The sequence below is a fragment of the Procambarus clarkii genome, chromosome 41, assembly GCF_040958095.1.
Source record: "Procambarus clarkii isolate CNS0578487 chromosome 41, FALCON_Pclarkii_2.0, whole genome shotgun sequence".
Lineage (NCBI taxonomy): Eukaryota > Metazoa > Arthropoda > Malacostraca > Decapoda > Cambaridae > Procambarus > Procambarus clarkii.
In genome coordinates this window covers 6,317,731-6,337,602 of record NC_091190.1, presented here as the reverse complement: position 1 = coordinate 6,337,602, position 19,872 = coordinate 6,317,731, and the positions used below count along the sequence as shown (strand labels likewise).

General features: G+C 45.1%; 1 protein-coding gene across 1 annotated transcript in view; it reads left to right on the top strand.

Moving 5' to 3' along the window:
* Window positions 1-19,872, top strand: part of LOC123748276 (ionotropic receptor 21a-like) — a 460,516-nt gene that overhangs the window by 341,705 nt on the left and 98,939 nt on the right. The window lies entirely within an intron of this gene.

Here is a 19,872-nt window from a genome sequence, read left to right as displayed (position 1 = left end):
GAGTGGCCAGCAAGGATATCATGTCAGCAGTAGTGTGGTGCAAATACTGAAGTCCTTTCATTGATGCTCAAGAGATGGAGGACACACACAAACATAGTGGTAAAAGATAACTAGTTTATAAAAAAAAATACAATAATCATCAAGATAAATAAACTGTAGAAACTGGCCGGTGGCGGCAACACTCCTCTCGTCGCACCTGGCAACTCAGTCAGCTGGGCAGTTTAAAGGTCACGCATTCACACTCTAGCACTCTTCAACATTTCCCGGTTGAAGTTCATGCAAACAGACTCTTAGAATGCCCAAATGTCACAACGGCGGAAAGATGTAAGCACAACAATGTAGAAACAAGACTGGTCCTCGTAACAATAAAAGGACCTGCATCAACACTCTGAATGTTGGGATCTATGGTCAATTCAGTCTAAGGCTGAAGAATCCAGAACCCATGCACTGTTACAGATGTCAGCGCTTCGGCCACCATAAAGATGGCTGCAGAGGCTCGGAACGATTGGCGTATGCAGCGAGCTCCACAACACCGACATATGCAACAATCTGCATAAAGAAGGCAAACAAAGGAAAGCAAAATGTCCAAACTGCGGGGATACACATCACGTCTGGAACAAGATGCCCAGAAAGGCTAAAAAGAATACTAGTTTTCGAATCAACCCAGCAACCCTAAGTCACAACTTCTAGACCACAATCGACCAGATCCTCGGTAAAAAGCCAATGATACACTCCTTGGCAAGTCCGAATAAATGAAGATCCGCAACAGTCTAACGCACCAATTCCTTCTAGTCTGAGTAAGAACAGGGCCTCCAATAACTGGAGAAAACAAAGCACTACTCCACAAGGCAACAGCAACAGAATACATCAGGGCAGCAAAACGAATATACCTGCTATTGCTTCCAAGACCCCCCAAGCAGAAATGATGATCCCCACATCATCAAATGCCCCAGTAGCTGGATGCAGCAAAGACACTTCAACCCAACCAAGAGTCTCCTCACCCACCAAGAAAAAAGTCTCCACTCCAGCCAAGAAGACACAAGCCGTCGGGAAAATCAGCACTTTAAACACTACCATGGACTCAATGATTCCACTATAACAGAATAATGAACAATCTCAAAATTATACAATGGAATATTCAAGGATTCAAAAACCAAGCACAAACACTCAGAGCAGTGCTTCTCAAGGACAACATTGATATTGTTCTACTTCAAGAAACACTCACCAGGACTGAAAGAAATATCAATATCCCAGGATATCAAGGTTTCCACTGCCCAATGGCACAAGGTGGCACCAGAGGCATTTCAATTCTAGTAAGAAATCATATCAATGCCACGTCAATCACAGATCTGCCCAACTGTGGCGAGAACGTCGAAATTATGGGAGTTAATCTCACTATGAGGAACTCAATGCATAGTGAATTAATACTTGATTCACCAACAACCGACGCCAACGGAAGACATATTGAACACCTTTTGGATGAAGTGCCGGAAATCAGTCTGCTTAATTCGACGGAACCAACCCACATTGGTGGGGGAAAGTTGGATCTCACGTTTGTTTCCACCAGTATTTATGAGTTGTGTCATTGGTCAGTTGATCATGTTCTGACCAATGACCACTTTGACACAAAACAGTTATTAATATAGTACTACCTCCCAGACCTCCATCTCCCGAGCACGGATGGGACTTTATCAAAGCAGATTGGACGAAGTTTTAAGAATCTCTCGAAACTTGGCTCCAAAACTACACTCCTCCTGACAACACCGAAGAAATGGAAAAAGATTTAGTAAATGCAATACATAGAGCAGCAAATTACGCCATCCCCAAGAGGAAAACAATTAACCAACAACATAAGAACCATTGGTATTACTGTGATAGGATCAAAGAGCTACATAACAGACTAAATTGTACATGAAAAAATTTCAGAAGAGATAAAACCGAAGCTAATCTAGGACTTCTTAGAGCTGTCCGAGATCATGTACACGAAGAAACAATAAAAATCAGAGAAGGAAAATGGCTCGAGTGGTGTGCCAAGCTAAATCAACATACATCCTTGGGCAGATCAACAAGGCCAAAGGAAAATCGCCTCCTGCTCCGCCGCATCATGTTCATCCAGAGCAAGAAGCAGAAAGGTTAGCAAATCTATTTGCTTCAAGAGCTAGGTCCACTCAACTTCCTCAAGCAACTCTGATTCACCAACAAAGACTTCAAGGAGCAAGATGGAAAGAAATAGATGATACTTTAGCCTTATCTGACGAACTAGACCAACCTTTCAATCTGTAGCACTCAGAAGTGCTACAAAGAAAACTAAAAATACAGCTCCAGGCGAGGACAAAATCACTTACCACATACTAGCCAAGCTAGGAGATGTTACGTACTCCTAGCTGAATACGTATATAAATTTAAAATAACTTGTTTTGTTCCATTATATCATTGCCTGTATATGTACACACATTGTGTTTTTGTAAATTATCGTGTGGTGTGGCAGCGTCAGTGGGAACAGGAGCGCGGTTGCTCTTTCACACGTCTAATACCTGTTAGATTCGGGAAGTTAGAATTGCTGGACCTGTTCAGTTTGGGAGTTCCAGATGTCACTTTTATTAAGTTTATGTAATTGTTTATTTACTGTAATTAAGCAGGTGGCATTGTACTTATATATTTTGCAAGTAACTATTATATGTAATTTGCATTCTTATGTGTTTTGAGAACAAGTGGTTGTTCAATTAGTTTTAAATATTAAAAAGTCTTTAGTTTCCATCCCTCATCCTGGATGAGGCAGAGGAGGAGAGGATTATGGGTAGCGACAGAGCGAGAGTTCAGTAGCTGATACGGGACCAGGAGGAATAACATGTGGGAGATAAGTCTGTTTACTTGTTGTTGTGTCATGTAGTAGATCTTTATTCTGGGAGAGACAATATTTTGATGTTTGCTTTAATAGTGACCCACTGTTCATATATACAATATTGAGATGTATATGAAATATATATATATTAAAATGCATACGTATATCTCTTCAGTCCTAAGGGAGATGTACTTTTAATTCTGTGCCTGTTATCATTCATGGGGTTACACTGGTGCCCCGCTTTAAACAACAGCAGTTGTAGTAACCCTAGACTTAAAGCTTGGCTGTTGTAGGGTCACGAGCCGTAACGAACGATAGGTAACAAAGAGTTATGGGGGCCTGTGCCGGGAAATATTGTTCCTACTTAAACTTAACTGTGCTAATCTAACCTTGCCTTCCTAGGTACCAGTGTGTCAAGTGTCTGTGTGTTTTATAAGAACTATTCCATGTGCCAAGCAAGCCTTCCTGTGTGTCAAGTAACAACGTTTCACGATTTTGAGGTAAGTCATCCTATATATTTTGTTTGTGCAATGAGGCCAAGCGAATTTTCAGTGTGGTGACAATTTTACAGTGAAGTGTAGTGCAGTGCCATTGTTTTAATTATTGTTGTGAATCAAGTGCCAAGTGTTAGTAACGATGGAGGAGAAAGTTGTATCGTTGGTGGCTCACCCAGACTTTGAAGGGATTCAGAGCCTTAAAAAGACTGAGTTAATACAAACGGCAAATCAGTTGGATTTGACCGCCAACAATAGAATGGTTAAAGCCCAAATATTGAAAGTCATTGTGACACATTTTGTTGAGAATGGGGAGTTAGACGAAGAAATTCTGGAGGAGTTAAGAGAGGAGTCGAGTGATCAGATGACGTTAAAGCGTCTTGAGTTAGAAGCGCAAATAGCCAATGCTAAGCTTGAAGCTCAAAAAGAACAGAGAATATTAGAACTTGATGCTCAAAAAGAACAGAGAATATTAGAACTTGAAGCTCAAAAGGAACAAACTAGGCAATTAGAAATTCAACAACAAATGGCTGACACTAACTTCAGGCTTGAATCACAGCGTATGGCAGCTGGGCATGGAAATACTAGTAATGTTTCAACAAATAGTGATAATAATCCCATCAGGATGAATAAGTATATAGAGTTACCCAAGTTCAATGAGGAGGATCCTGAGGTTTTATTTGCCCATTTTTATAAAATTGCCATCAGTATGAACTGGCCAAGGGATCAGTGGGTAGCCATTATGCAGTCTCAATTTAAGGGGCGCAGTCAGGAGGTTTTTACATCCCTACCTGACGCTCATAGCTTTGATTACGAATTTGTAAAGAAAAGCATCTTAAATGCATATCAATTAAATCCAGAGGCACACAGGCAAAAGTTTAGGAACCTAAGGAGGGTAAGTGATCAGACAATAGCAGATTTTACTCGTCAGAAGACGAATTTTTGCAACAGATGGTTAAAGTCACTTTCAGTCACTGAGTTTGATGCTCTAAAGAATCTTCTTATCATGGAAGAAGTATTGTCATGTCTCCCAGACAAGTTGTCTACTTTTATGGCAGAACAAAAGAATGTAACAGACATTTATGAGCTGTCAAAGCTCGCGGATGAGCATGAGTTGTTGACTAAGGCCCAGTTTACGGCCACTTCACCTAAGTCTAGTCGTAAAGTAAATTATAATGCTCACCGAACTCCTTATCAGAATCCATCCAGTCCTAGTGCTCCAGTTACTCCCATGAGCTCTTCTCTTACAAAACCTAACCCTGCTACTTCATTGTCAGGAATGTCAAATAATAATAAGGTTATTTCTAAACCTACAGTTGGTTCTACCAGTGTGTCCACTGTAAGGTCCTGTTCCCATTGTAAGAGAAAAGGCCATGGAATTAATTCATGTTTTATATTGCACCCTGAGTTACGACCAACTGGTCTCATTTATTGCAGAGGTGTGCAAAATAAACTTACTAATAAACATGTAACTGTAAACCCCAATTGGGTGAAACAGTATTCACCATATATGTCTTCAGGTGAAGTTTTGTGTATTAATGGGAAGTGGAAGCCAGTGGTTATTCATCGTGATACAGGTGCTTCCCAAACCATAATTTCATCCAGTATTCTTTCTGATGTTGAAAAGAGAGAGACTGGAAAGTTTGTAGTTCTTCAGAGTATTGCAGGATGTAAGACTGTACCTCTAATAGACATTAATTTCAGATCCACCATTACACCAAGTTTATGCACTGTGGGTGTTAGTACACAGTTGCCCATCCCAGGTGTGGATGTTATATTGGGTAATGATGTGGCCATAAATCATGTTGTGGGTGAGATTGATCCCCGTTTGTGTAAACAGCCAGTTGCAGACCATGTTTATTCTGCCTGTGCTGAAATTAGTTCCATGAATGAACAACCTGTTGAAGATGGTTTTGTCCATTCTACCTGTGCTGATGTCAGTACAAATATAAATCCAGTTGTCAGTTCTGATGTTGTTACTCAAGCATTTGTTCCAGTAACCAGTACCCCTTCAGTGGAGAAGTGGGATGTGGTTGTTCCAGATTCCTGTGTGGCCGATTTAGTTGTTGAGAGTAAGCCTGATACTATGACTCTGCTTTATTCCAATAAATTGGGAAAAGATGTCCATGTACCATTGTCTTGCCCGCTCACTATGAACGTTGTGCCAGGAGTTGAGAGAAACTTAAAAGCCACGACTCTGTATTCCAGCCAAGTGAATGGTTTAGGACAAGATGTCGGGTTGGCAGAAGTATTCCCGCTCACTCCAAGTTTAGAATCAGTTGTCGAGAGTAAGTCCGTTGTGGAGGCCCCGCCTCACCCTAGTCAAGGTGATATAATAGGGGAGGAGGTCAAACTACCTGTTACTTGCCCGCTCGTTTCAGATTCCCTTAATTTAAGTGCATTGAGTAGAACTGACCCTAAGATTTCAGAGAGAAGCAAGGAGACAGTCTGTACTGTAGATCCAGTTCTGGAGAGTGTGGGAAAGCAGCCAGAGGATCAGCTTCTGTTGAGTAGATGGAGACCCATTGAGCCTCCCTCTTCAGTTGTCTGTGAGGATGTGACCCAGCTTGGTAGTGATATTATTGATTGTGAGCAGACAGTACTCCGAGCAGCTCCAGAAGTCATGAGAGGAAATTTTGGTAAAATCATTGAGAGTGGTAAGGTAGCATTTGGATCTAAGTTGCGGAGTTGTGATTCTTATTCTATGTGGAGTAAGTATTTCTCATTGGGTACATTGAGTCAGAATGTGTGTAGGATGTTGAAATCTACTTTTATTCTGCAGGAGCCATTTTCTTGTGAAGTAATGGACTGTGGGACATCTTTGTCAAGCCTTGTGGTTGAGCAAAGAGAGTTTACTCAAGTAGGTTGTGCAACCAGTAGTTCTGAGGAAGTGGTGAGTTATGCTAGGGCAGTGTCTCTATATTCAGATCCAGTTAATTTTGATGCACGAGTGATAAAAGTGTATGTTCCACTCAAGTGTGGAGTTGACTTTCAGAGTCATATTGTGGGTGAAGGATTAAATCATACTGGGGAGCAGATGTTTGAGGCTCCAGGTGTGTATTTCAAGTTGGGGGATAAGGTTATCCTACCTAGAGTTAATCATTGTGAAGGGTTTCAGATTGTCCTTGGGTGTTTCCCAGGTAATCTGCTGTGCATCTTCAAGATGTTAAGACCCTTAAACCTCTTGGTTGATTGGTTGTCATCAGACGTAAATCACTTGGGAAGTGATGGTGAGGGTTGTCAAGTTTTCGGTATGTTAGTCTTTTGGAAGACTAGACGGTTGATGAACGTGTGTGTTGTGTTCAAGTTCACCATCAGGGGGTGTGAACTTGTCTTGAGAGTTATGATTGAGATATGGTGCCTAGGCATATGCCTGTTTTCTTTCACTGATCGTTATGACAGAGTTATGAGGCAATTGATTTCTGTGTTCCTTATGGATCATCTGAGTCAGTTCGATCAGGTAGTCTTTGCACTTATCTTGGGTTGTATTTCTTGGTTTGAAGGTCAAAGGTTTGCTAAGTCAGTGTCTTGTGTTTCGGAAGGTTCTATGAATGGGAAAGTTTTATACATAATTGTGAGGTTTAATGCTAATTTCTCTAATTTTAGTATCCATTGGGCGAGAGTATGTGTTCCACAGAGGATTAAGAGTGATGAAGAGCAGATGTCTGTGTCAGAGCATACCCAGGAGAAGTCCCAAATCTACTCAACCTCCAGTCAGCTTCACTTAAGCAGTTCAGCTCCAGAAAAAAGGGAGTAATGGGAAATGGAGTCTGTCTTGGAAAACTTCACCATGTGGAAAAGGGATCACATGGAAATACGGGACTGATCTTAGAGAAATAGTAGCAACAGATAGAAAGATAAATTGCCGTGATAACTGTGTGAAAGCAGCTACCTTTATTGACAATTCTATTCATGCTAATAATGATAATGTTGTAGATAGGAGTGTGAAATATGATCTGCAACAAAGTGAAATAAATGAGATAGTACCTTGGAGAGATAAATTTGCATACTCCAGTGTATGTAGAACATAGTCATAAGACTGAAATTTCTGAGTTTCCTGTAAGACTATATTTGGAGTGTTTTCATTTTTGTCCAGAGATGTGTTCTTATTACTTTTACATGTTTAGTGTAATTAATACCATAAATCTCAAGTGTCATACATTTTACTTTGAAAAAATGCCATTGATCTTCAATCTATTGCATTTTTTTTTCTTGGAGGTGGAAGTGTTACGTACTCCTAGCTGAATACGTATATAAATTTAAAATAACTTGTTTTGTTCCATTATATCATTACCTGTATATGTACACACATTGTGTTTTTGTAAATTATCGTGTGGTGTGGCAGCGTCAGTGGGGACAGGAGCGCGGTTGCTCTTTCACACGTCTAATACCTGTTAGATTCGGGAAGTTAGAATTGCTGGACCTGTTCAGTTTGGGAGTTCCAGATGTCACTTTTATTAAGTTTATGTAATTGTTTATTTACTGTAATTAAGCAGGTGGCATTGTACTTATATATTTTGCAAGTAACTATTATATGTAATTTGCATTCTTATGTGTTTTGAGAACAAGTGGTTGTTCAATTAGTTTTAAATATTAAAAAGTCTTTAGTTTCCATCCCTCATCCTGGATGAGGCAGAGGAGGAGAGGATTATGGGTAGCGACAGAGCGAGAGTTCAGTAGCTGATACGGGACCAGGAGGAATAACATGTGGGAGATAAGTCTGTTTACTTGTTGTTGTGTCATGTAGTAGATCTTTATTCTGGGAGAGACAATATTTTGATGTTTGCTTTAATAGTGACCCACTGTTCATATATACAATATTGAGATGTATATGAAATATATATATATTAAAATGCATACGTATATCTCTTCAGTCCTAAGGGAGATATACTTTAAATTCTGTGCCTGTTATCATTCATGGGGTTACACTGGTGCCCCGCTTTAAACAACAGCAGTTGTAGTAACCCTAGACTTAAAGCTTGGCTGTTGTAGGGTCACGAGCCGTAACGAACGATAGGTAACAGGAGAAAAGGGTGAAGAAGCCTTCTTGAATCTCATCAACAGAGTATGGGTGACAAGAACCTGACCACTCTCTTGGAACAGTGCAATTATAGTTCCCATTCCAAAACCTAAACACCCAGGAAATCCAAGACCGATCTCATTAACAAGCTGTCTGGCCAAAACTGCAGAAAGAATTGCCCTTAATCGAATTGAATGGAAAGCCAATCCACTACACTAAAATATGTTTGCTTACAGAAAAGGTGTTGGAACCACAGAATGCCTTACCTCCCTCCTGGATCAAATCAATGACAAACCTGGAATCCTTATTTTTCTAGACCTAGTAAAAGCCTTCGAGTTAGCCAGTGCTCCAGCTACACGGTGCTCCCTTGTGGATAAGGAAATCAAAGGACACGCTCTTGCCTTTCCCAAAGAAAGCCTGCTTAACCGAGAAGCTAAAGTCAAATTCTAAAGAAAAACATCGACCTCAAAGAGGCTGGAAAATGGAACTCCGCAGGGAGGAATACTAAGCCCCTTCCTCTTTAACTGTTTCATGAAACAATTCATGAAGCTCAAGTTACCAAAAGCCAAACTTCTTAACTATGCAAACGACTTTGTGGTCATCATGAATGGCAAAGGCGCAAGGAACCATGCACAAAAATGCCTAGATATTATCTGCCGGGAAGCAGAACGCATAGCAGTGAAAATAAACAGCAATAAAACAAAAGCAATGGCCATTAAAATGAGAACTCAAGACATCAGACTCGCAATACAAGGACATGAAATTGAGAGGGTTCCCTCTTTTCAATACCTAGGAGTCATAATAGACAACCAGTTGAAATTCACTCAAGAAATTGAATATCTTTGGCAACGTTTTAAAGCCAGAAACTCAGCTTTGCGCTCCCTGACAAGTCTTAGAGATGGTGCATCTCTACCAGTACTCAAAATGTACTACGTTCAAGCAGTTAGATCACTCATTGACTATGCTGCTCCTGCTCTTACATCCCTCAGTGATAACCAATGGGTGAAACTGGAAGTGTCTCAAAATGATGCTCTCAGAACAATGCTCGGAGCACCTATATGGACGCGTAAGAGAGAATCTAAGAATGGAAACCAACTTACTATTATTAGAAAATAGGATCAAACAAAGGATAGTCACCATAACAGCAAAACTTGTTGGAACCACCGCCAGACTGTCAATCAAAGACAGCATACAGAGCTCCCTTCAGAAAAACCTTCAATATAGAACAAGCACATGGATGGATAATCTGGTCAAGATTCTAGAGAAAGTGGACTTGAAATGGACCATTAAAAACAAAGGGGAAGATAGACCCTATCAACACTTTCGGCAGCCTCCTCCATGGGAAGAATCGAGTCTATAGATAATCATTGAAGGATTACCAGTTAAAAAATCAGCATGTGATTCGCAGAGGCTCAAAGAAGTAATAGAACAATAAATGGAAACCATCTCAAGACCTACAACGACTCACATCTTCACAGACGGATCAGTTGATCAAGAAAAAGGTTCTGCTGGGGCAGCAGTTTACACTACCAACCTTGAAGCTTACTGGAGCATGAATAGTGGGTGCTCAACATTGCAAACAGAATTATATGCCCTGAAGGAGGCAATAAACTATACAATTGAGAATAATTTACATGATGTCATCATTCATACCGACTCTAAATCTTTGCTCCAGACATTGTTATCCAGTCAGCACAGAGATAATATACAACTCCTCACAGAAATTCAATATATAGGAAAAGAAGCCCATAATCGAGGGCTGTCAATCACCCTAAATTGGATACCAAGTCACATTGGCATAGATGGTAATGAAAAGGCAGACTCACTAGCAAAAACTGCCACTGCTCTACCTGTTGTACAGGTTAAAATACCTCCATGTTTCTCACAGATTAAGGAGCAAATCAAGAAGAAAATACTCTCAACTATCAAAAGTCGCCACAGAGCCAAAGTAGCGGAAGGAAAATCCACTGCAATATGGTACGAACAAGCCACTGGTTACTCCTCTTTCAAGCCTGGCCAAAAAGATATCCAGAGACATTGCAGTAGCCATACACAGACTCAGACTTGGTTACAAGTGCGGCTGGGAGGTAATGAACCCAATAGTTAAAGAGTGTCATATCTGTGAAACTGAAGCAGAGGCGCCACTATTGCACTACTTACTGGAATGTGAAGCTACTGAAGCCCTGCGCATCAAACTCAACATTAATCCAACGACAGCAGCTACATTAGATGCACATTCCACCGTGACTACAATGATTAAAAAAACCATTGAGGATTGGGACTCACTAGTGACCAGTCTGTATATACATCCGCCACCAAGATAATGTTATTAAAACAAGACTAAAACCAGTGCACTAAAACAGAAGCGAAAAATAAACCGGGAAAACGGAGGAATCCCCACCTCCATTTTAAACTTAGACCCAAATATCACAGTAACAAGGTTATCGCGAATAACCGAACTCAATTACGGGCTCACATGGACACTTCGTTCTGAGTAGCTAAATCTAAAACAACAACAACAACAACACTCTAGCACGGTCTCTGTCTCTTGCCGCCTCACAGATCATTAGGGGTATATAACCTGGCCTATAACCTAACCTACCTCAATGATAATAAGATTCACACTAACATAAATGATGGTCTAGCTCACCTTGTTCAAAAGGGACTATGGGAGGGAAATATTGATGTACCTTTAAACTGTCTCTGCTACAAGACGCCTTGTCTCTGATGGTTGTGGTCCTCTGCTCAGTGGTCGTTCCTCGGCTCTCAGATCTGGAACCATGGGTCCTCAGGTGTCTTGTGGTACATGTCCTTTCTGTGCTCTCTTCCCCAATATGGCAGTTTTCTCCTACTTGCACTGACAATAGTTCCTGTGCTCGTCGTCTTCCCTCACTCGCACCTTCACTGAGACAATCTCTTGTAGATGCAGTCGCGATGTCCTCCTACTAACTTCCAGTGGACATTACCTGGTCACAGCTGCTCTTACGTCGTGTCGTGTCTCGCCGGCAGGACTCTACACTGCCCTAATTGCACTGCCACCCATCCTTCATCGAAGATAAACTGCAGTGAGCTCTTGGCGCCCTCCACCAATTAAACTCTACTTCCTTGCGCTCCACTGGAGCTCACTAGTCTTCTCTAATGTTCGTGGTACGATTGAGACTGCTTAAATTCACTGGTCAAGGCTCCTGGACCTCCAATCTGGAGAGCTCACTTGGCGCACATTTGCACACAACGACGGTTCATGAAACTCAGAGCTCCTAGGCGCTTGCTGGCTCCGGCACCTCTGGCCCGGTGATGTCATGCCCCAAGGGGGGTGACCTCCTATTGGTCAATTTCGGCACGTGACCTGTCCTAGCCAATCGCCAAGCTGCTGGTGACCCGTCCCTTTGGCGGGAATCCTGTGGCCGCGTCGCTATCATGTAAACCTGAAGGGCATAAGGGCCCCTTGGAAGGCAAAAACTAAAATGATAAATTTACTCCCAATCAAGCACTCTTGCTACTCGTCACATATATCAAAAGATTCCCTGCATATCAGGGAACATGCCGGACGTAGAGGTATGACTCCTACTGCTGGACAAGGGAAGATATAGGAGAGGGATCCATAACAATAGTCACCACATAACTTTCGTCTGTGTATATTCATGCATTTCTTACACAGAACACCCACCAGAGTAAAGGAATGCTGTAGAATAAACACAAAATACTTTAGAAAAAAATATTATTTGATTATTTTAAAACTTTAAAATAATCAAAATGCCGAAAAACGAACACGGCGTGATAGGACAAAACCAATTTAATTTTAAATCGGTGCCCCAAAGTTACTTAAAAACATGTGACACATCTTATCGGAAAAAGTAAGAAAAATGTTGTCCAATGATTTTGGATGATGTAATGTGTACTTCAATTTTCATCTTTCACCCATTTTATAAAGTACTGAGATATGTAATGTAAATTTCATATTGTATCACGTCATTAAGTAGTTACATAAAGTGGTACATAAAGTGACAATTACCCATGTAAAGCAATTATCTAACCAAGCCTCGTCCTGATGTCAGCGATATTTGTTAGGGCCCAGGATCCAGAGCTAACACTTGAGACTCACTAAGTAGTGAAGAACTAAGGAGGTGTGAGGACCTATATGCTGACATTTGAACCTCGCTAAGTGGTAAAGAACAGAGGATTTGTGAGGACCTTTATGCTAACATTTGAATCTGACTAAGTACAGTAGTAAAGAACAGAGGAGGTGTGAGGACCTATATGCTGACATTTGAGCCTCGCTAAGTAGTAAAGAACAGAGGATTTGTGAGGCCCTATATGCTAACATTTGAGCCTCACTAATGTCACGTGGGGGTGGGCGGTCCGGGGCTCTGCTAACACTCGGCTGCTAGGGGCTCAAAAGGCCCAAATACTCAGCCCCTCCGACTCCCTGGATTCACCGGAGTCTCCTTGGTCACACAAGATAGGACCAACAATGCCCACCTCCGCAGGTCTTTGCTTCCACCACAAAGGGGTGCCACTGATTCACCCTGGAAGCCCTTCAGTCAACCACGGGGAAACTGCTGTTAACAGTTCCGGCCTAGACCCGTGGGGGAGTGAAGGAAGACTCAGGCTTACCTATAACCATAACCTCCCTGAGTCTTGCCTGCCAGACAAAAAAAAAGGTTGCAGGAACTCCTTTCCCGCCTGTCTTCTCTATCTTCCTCTTAGCAAGGTCGCCAGCTGGGTTATTATATCTGCACCCCAGCAATGCAGTTCAGTGGGTGTATCATATATCGTTTGTAGCCAGAAATGTATGCTCATAGAGAAATATCACAAATGGAGGCACACTCAAACACAGTAATAAAATGTGTGGATTTACTGACGCAAATTACATGAACACACACACACAATCACAAGTAATACATGAATATGGAATATGGATGATGAGTCTGGAGATCGTCAGCCTCTTCTTCCACGACCTCCAACACTCCTTCAAATGGGCAGGAAGACAGGAGTCTCACACTCTCACAGGAGGGCCTCTTCACCACGTCGGCACCTCTTCTTCACTGTCCTGCCATCCATACACACTGTCCTCTCTGACAGTCCTGGACACAAGCTGCTTTGCAGCCTATTCTACTATTAAAGTAATAAAGTCTTGCTGCCACATACACAAGTAAATATTGTGGCCTAACTAGCCTACTCATACAAGGGGTAACGGGAGGGAAAAATGATCTACCTTACACTCCTGGCTCACGACGCCTGTCCCTCGATGGTGTGAGGTTCCCACGCTTCCTTGGGTCGATCCTCGACGATCCAGGGCGTTCCACAGGTCCTCAGGTGTCGTGAAGCCTTCGCGTCGTCGCCGTTCCAATCCCTGAGATTCAGCTGCCCCAATCCTGGTTCATCGATGGGCGCTGAGCTAATCACTATCTTTCCCCACACTCGCCTCTCCCACAGGGCGTCGCTCCTTGTCCTAGGCACGGTGTCGTCCTTCCAAGATTCTCAGTGGATGTGACCCTAGTCACAGCTAGCTTGCTCGCCCACCTTCCAGACCTCAACGTCCAGCCAGCGGCGCCGCCCAGCGTCGTCGCCGACTATTTTCCAAGTTTGGGCACTTCTCTGCTCACTGAACTTGGTTCCTCTTTTGCTTCCCAGAAGCGCAGGGTCTCCAATAACTGTGGTAGGCTGCGCAGGCCAGCTCAATCCACTGAACAAGGCTTGCAGAGCCTCCAATCTTTGAGAGCAGACCGAGGCGCGTCCTGTCGCTTCCACGGTCAGTACAACTCTGACGTTGGCGCCGCCCGGGGCACTCGGTGACGTCATGGCGGGCCCTGATTTGTCGCCCGCGACCTACGTCGGCCAATCCGCGATCGGCTTGTCTCCCTTCCAAAAGGTCATATCTGCCGTAGGGGATACTGTTTCATTTTATAACAGGGCGCCAATTTTCCTTTATTTACAACTTATAATATAACTTCTTTCCCTTAACTGGCAGCCGGTCTGGTCGCCACATATATCATTAGACTCCCTGAACCTCAGAGAATCAGTAGGGAGAGCTGATATGACTCTTTAAGCCGGCAAACAAAAGAAATAGGAGAGGGCACCGTAACATACCCCTCCCCTTAAAATAAGAGTCATATCGGAAGAGCAGCACTCAAGAGGGCAACCTATACTCTTGCTCCCTCCGTTCCTGAAGTGTCACTCCTCCAGTTGGTGACGTGGCTCATACCACTTTGCCAGTCACTTGCCTCATTGTATCTCCACCTCGCATAGTACCGGGTGCGATGGGTGTTCCCTGAACATCTACAAGAAATCCCCTCTCCGTGGCTATGAGTGTACTCCCACGGCTCGTTACCACTGTAAGATTCAGTGAATGCGGCGCCTCCACCGCGTCGTGCACTCCGAGATAGTCTTGCATTTCCACTGCGTCCTACAGGTACTCCATGTTTCCTCTCATGATCTCCTCTTCGCCAATCTTCTCTCTTCTCGGTTCCTCTTCTCCCGTAGGGGCGTTGTCTCCTCACAGTGGCACTTGTAACCTGTACTCCATCCAGCAGCTTCCTCTCTTCCACACTAGGCTTTTGCGATGGCCCAATGCCCCTCTGGTTAGGCTGGCGCCTACCCTGGGTGTACCTATTCCCTGCTTTCTTCGTATTGCCTTTCCTATACCACTCGCTCCTTCGTTCCCGACGAACATCTTCACTCCTCCATGAGATTCTCTTCCCTGCAGACGTCTTCTTCGGTTCGTGGTTGGGCTCATCCACCTCCCTGTGGCTCACCTCACTATGGAGGTTCATCTTGCACCTACCACTATTCATCTGGCCAGCATAGGGTGCACTGCGTCGTGGCTCCTCCACTCTGCCCCTCACTGCCGTTCGCTCATCCACTGAGCTTACTTTATTTACGTTTCTGTACGGAGGGAGTGCGGTCTGCAGCCTCTTCACCGCCCCAGGCGTTTGTACAGCTGCTCCTCGCCACTCCTCCACACGCATCATCAGGCTTAGTCGGAGGGCTTCGTCGGGGTTTTCCACTACCTCCGACGACCTCTCTGCACTCTCGCCCTCGTTGTCGTCGTCTCTGGCGACGTTTTCCCTGGCGAATTCGGCTTCCTCACCACCATCTGGAACGACCGATACCTCACCTAGCAGGGTTGTACCGCTGCTTGCAACATAGGCACTCCTGGCCCAATCGGGTTGTATCCTGCCTCCTCCGAGGTCATTACCCAGCACCATCTGTACATGCTCTAGGGGTAACTTAGGGGCTACAGCTACTATAGCTTTCTCGACTCCGCAGTCGGCAATCAGCTGTACTTCGTGAAGTGGCAACCTGTATTCCTCCCCCACACTGCGTATCCTCACCACTCCCACAGGTGAATCATTAAATTCCTCGGGGAGAATACTCCTGGTCACCATACTTATGTCAGCACCCGTATCTCGAAGCACGGCAACCTCCACTGGGTCTGACTTTCCAAACTTCACGTTGGCCCCGAAAACGAAGGGATGTTCACCCAACTTCATTTCCCAACCATTCACGTTGGGTCCACTATAATATGGGGTGTGAACAAACACTCTCTCCTCTTCCAACATTAATCCTACATTCCTTTGGTGCTCCTCACACTCGCGGGCATAATGTCCTCTCACGCCACAGTTGTAGCATCGGCTGCCTCCCCTGGGCGGCCACTCGCTAGTCACTCTGGCGGTACCACTTGCAGATGTCCCCTGTGTCCTCCTTGGACTCCTTGTCGTCGTATCCGGGACTGCAGCACTTGCTCCCGAGTTAGGTCCACTGCTCACAGCTTGGGGCTTCCTCCCCGCGTCTCTTGAGCTCTTGAACCACGTTACTTCATCGGGCACACTACTCTTGGGAGAGTCCCCACCCGTCCTCGCTCCTCCTGAACTCCTAAGGTTCCCTCCCGACCTGGGGTTAGGCGAGTGTCTGGGCGGCCCCTCCCTCCTGGTATGTAGTGCCTCCTCCAGCATGTCGGCTCGATCCGCTGCAGCCTTCAGGTCCTTAATACCTGCTTCTCTCAACCTTACTCGCAACTCAGGATGGAGCACTGACATAAACTTCTCCATCACTATCAGTCGTTTGATATCATCCACCGACTCCGCTTCCTCCGCCTTCAACCATCGTAGGAATTTCCGTTCCATATCCCTGGCGGTCTCGGCGTAAGTCTTTCCCGACGCTCTTGTACACTCTCTGAACCGCTTCCGGTACATCTCCGGAGTCAGCCGGAATGATTGGAGAACCGCATTCTTAATCGCGTCATAACTAGTACACTCCTCTAGGTCCAGCATGTTATAGGCTTCCCGGGCCTCACCAGTCAACCTGCCCTGGACCAGAGCAGCCCAATCATCTTCCGGCCACTCCTTCAGAGTTGCTATCCGTTCAAAGTGTTCGAAGAACGCCTCAGCTTCTTGTGGTTCGAACGTAGGTAAGTCACGTTCCCTTACCTTGAGGTCATCCCGCCGTGCAGGTAGTGAGGGCAGACCACGTTCAACGCGACGCAATTCGACTTCTTTCTTTGCCCTTATCTCCTCCAGTCGCAGTTGTCTCTCTCCTTCTTCCCGCTGCAGCCGAGCTTCTCGCTCCTCTCGCTGCAGCTCAGCCGCACGTTCCTCTCGCTGCAGCTCAGCCGCACGTTCCTCTCGCTGCAGCTCAGCCGCACGTTCCTCTCGCTGCAGCTGCAGCCGTGCTTCTCTCTCCTCTCGTCGCAGCTGGGCTTCCAGTTGCATCTTCATTATTTCCAGTTGCAGGCTCCTCTTACTACAGCTGGACCTTCCACTGCTCCCATGTTCACTGTGAATTCTCTCCACACTGGTAGGCGCTTGGGGAGGCCCTAGTCGGGACGGTTCACCTTGCGATGGCTCTCCTCGGGACGGCTCCTCTTGAGATGGCTCCTCTCCCGTCGCTTCCTCTCGAGCTGTGAGCTGTGCCATGATCTCTATCCTTCGCTCTGCTACCTTAGTCGTCCTCAACCTGATCCCAAAGTGGTTTGCCACTTGTTGGAGCTGGGCCTTGGTACACTCCTCCAAAATTCTCTCGTCCCTTGTGTCAATAAATTTCTTTACTTTGTCCTCCTCCATCTCTATATCATTGAGCATACACGACAGCACAGACAAGTTAGTAGGCACTAATTTCACAGTTTCAGCCCCTTAGCTGGTTGAGTAACAGTACCACCGAATTCACTGGCCACACTGTATTAGTACCCTGGCAACACTTGTCTTGACATTTCGTCCACACTGTAGCTTGATCCACGCTTCCTGGCGAGGTTCACAGTTCTTGGCTACTGGGGTTCGTATCCTGGCGAGGTCGCCAGTTCTCTTGTCACGTGGGGGTGGGCGGTCCGGGGCTCTGCTAACACTCGGCTGCTAGGGGCTCAAAAGGCCCAAATACTCAGCCCCTCCGACTCCCTGGATTCACCGGAGTCTCCTTGGTCACACAAGATAGGACCAACAATGCCCACCTCCGCAGGTCTTTGCTTCCACCACAAAGGGGTGCCACTGATTCACCCTGGAAGCCCTTCAGTCAACCACGGGGAAACTGCTGTTAACAGTTCCGGCCTAGACCCGTGGGGGAGTGAAGGAAGACTCAGGCTTACCTATAACCATAACCTCCCTGAGTCTTGCCTGCCAGACAAAAAAAAAGGTTGCAGGAACTCCTTTCCCGCCTGTCTTCTCTATCTTCCTCTTAGCAAGGTCGCCAGCTGGGTTATTATATCTGCACCCCAGCAATGCAGTTCAGTGGGTGTATCATATATCGTTTGTAGCCAGAAATGTATGCTCATAGAGAAATATCACAAATGGAGGCACACTCAAACACAGTAATAAAATGTGTGGATTTACTGACGCAAATTACATGAACACACACACACAATCACAAGTAATACATGAATATGGAATATGGATGATGAGTCTGGAGATCGTCAGCCTCTTCTTCCACGACCTCCAACACTCCTTCAAATGGGCAGGAAGACAGGAGTCTCACACTCTCACAGGAGGGCCTCTTCACCACGTCGGCACCTCTTCTTCACTGTCCTGCCATCCATACACACTGTCCTCTCTGACAGTCCTGGACACAAGCTGCTTTGCAGCCTATTCTACTATTAAAGTAATAAAGTCTTGCTGCCACATACACAAGTAAATATTGTGGCCTAACTAGCCTACTCATACAAGGGGTAACGGGAGGGAAAAATGATCTACCTTACACTCCTGGCTCACGACGCCTGTCCCTCGATGGTGTGAGGTTCCCACGCTTCCTTGGGTCGATCCTCGACGATCCAGGGCGTTCCACAGGTCCTCAGGTGTCGTGAAGCCTTCGCGTCGTCGCCGTTCCAATCCCTGAGATTCAGCTGCCCCAATCCTGGTTCATCGATGGGCGCTGAGCTAATCACTATCTTTCCCCACACTCGCCTCTCCCACAGGGCGTCGCTCCTTGTCCTAGGCACGGTGTCGTCCTTCCAAGATTCTCAGTGGATGTGACCCTAGTCACAGCTAGCTTGCTCGCCCACCTTCCAGACCTCAACGTCCAGCCAGCGGCGCCGCCCAGCGTCGTCGCCGACTATTTTCCAAGTTTGGGCACTTCTCTGCTCACTGAACTTGGTTCCTCTTTTGCTTCCCAGAAGCGCAGGGTCTCCAATAACTGTGGTAGGCTGCGCAGGCCAGCTCAATCCACTGAACAAGGCTTGCAGAGCCTCCAATCTTTGAGAGCAGACCGAGGCGCGTCCTGTCGCTTCCACGGTCAGTACAACTCTGACGTTGGCGCCGCCCGGGGCACTCGGTGACGTCATGGCGGGCCCTGATTTGTCGCCCGCGACCTACGTCGGCCAATCCGCGATCGGCTTGTCTCCCTTCCAAAAGGTCATATCTGCCGTAGGGGATACTGTTTCATTTTATAACAGGGCGCCAATTTTCCTTTATTTACAACTTATAATATAACTTCTTTCCCTTAACTGGCAGCCGGTCTGGTCGCCACATATATCATTAGACTCCCTGAACCTCAGAGAATCAGTAGGGAGAGCTGATATGACTCTTTAAGCCGGCAAACAAAAGAAATAGGAGAGGGCACCGTAACACTAAGTAGTAAAGAACAGAGGTGTGAGGACCTATATGCTAACATTTGAGCCTCACTAAGTAGTAAAGAACAGAGGATTTGTGAGGACCTATATGCTAACATTTGAGCCTCACTAAGTAGTAAAGAACAGAGGATTTGTGAGGACTTATATGCTAACATTTGAGCCTCACTAAGTAGTAAAGAACAGAGGAGGTGTGAGGACCTATATGCTAACATTTGAGCCTCACTAAGTAGTAAAGAACAGAGGATTTGTGAGGACCTATATGCTAACATTTGAGCCTCACTAAGTAGTAAAGAACAGAGGAGGTGTGAGGACCTATATGCTAACACTTGAGCCTCACTAAGTAGTAAAGAACAGAGGATTTGTGAGGACCTATATGCTAACATTTGAGCCTCACTAAGTAGTAAAGAACAGAGGAGGTGTGAGGATCTAAACGCTTAAAGAATTAGGAGTTTCATTAAAATAT